The sequence below is a fragment of the Meleagris gallopavo genome, chromosome Z (assembly GCF_000146605.3).
Source record: "Meleagris gallopavo isolate NT-WF06-2002-E0010 breed Aviagen turkey brand Nicholas breeding stock chromosome Z, Turkey_5.1, whole genome shotgun sequence".
In the NCBI taxonomy this organism is placed as follows: domain Eukaryota; kingdom Metazoa; phylum Chordata; class Aves; order Galliformes; family Phasianidae; genus Meleagris; species Meleagris gallopavo.
Window position 1 is genome coordinate 38714334 of NC_015041.2, and position 1281 is coordinate 38715614.

The window sequence follows — 1281 nt, forward strand, 5'->3', positions numbered from 1 at the left end:
AAAGTAACATAATAATTTAGATGTTTGATAATAAAATTGAAAACACTGATAAAAGAAAAAAGAAACAGTATATATTTCAAAATGTTAGAATTACTATGTGTCAACAATTCACAGCTAGTTCAGCCCAGGTCGGTGACTAGCAGGGCAGGTGAGTCCATGGACCCAAGCCCCAGGAAAGGGAAAAGGGGAAAAGGTAGGGAGATAGGACTAAAAATGAAGCAGCAGCAACAATCTGAGGAGAAAAAAAAACTAATTTACTAAATAAGATATCGGAATGCAAGACAACACACAATAACACAATATAATTAGAACTGAAGATAATAAAGCAAATTAAATGAGAGGGAGTGTCTGAAAACTGAAGGACTTACTCTAATACTGAGGTGATATGCCTGGGAGCAGAGGCGAGCCTGAAGATCAAAATGGAAGATCAAGTGATCTATGCACAGTTTTCATCTTTTCCCTCTGAATGGAAATGGTAACAGAACAGCGATCAGTCCGTTGGGAGATGTAGTTCTTCATCTCTTCTGGGACAGGTACCTGGAACTGGAGCATTAGCTCTTTAACTCCCCGTGCACTACATGATGTTATGATGTAGAATACTGATAAACAAAAATCATAAAACCATGACAATATGAATTTCAAAATTAGAAATAGCATATATTTCATCATTAGAAATAATTTCAAAATATTCTCTTGTAAGTCTAGCTTTATAGCCATGAAAGAAGTAGCAAATATAAAATTGTCAAAAAATAATTAATCATTAAGACTTCTGGATGCAAATGAAGTAATGCCCATTAATAACAAACAAAAGATACAGTTAGAAATTTCTAAACATATTGTTTGAGAGGGTAAAAGTAACTGCAACATCTGCAATGTCTAGGTACAGAAAAAATAAATAAAAAAAAGAGTTGCAATCTGATATTCAGCTTCTTCTTACTAGATCTTTATTGGACCTACCTAACCAGAGAGAAATCTCTCACTTTACAATCATGCCTTATACTGTCCTATTGATTACAGTAACATTTGTTAAAATAAATGTTTTAAAAGTATAGCTTCGTTTTCAATCTGAGTTCAGTTACTCTAAGTTCTCTGTACCAAAAAATTTATGCTTGATTGCTTTGGGGATATCAACATCATAATGTATTAATCGATCAAGACAGAAATCCTAAGGGTGCAAGAACAGGCTGTCTCTGAGTACCGTAAGGCGAGCCATAGGGGAAGACGACCAGTGTGGATGAGATGGGAACTATTGTTGAGACTCAGGGAGAAAAAGAGAGTCTA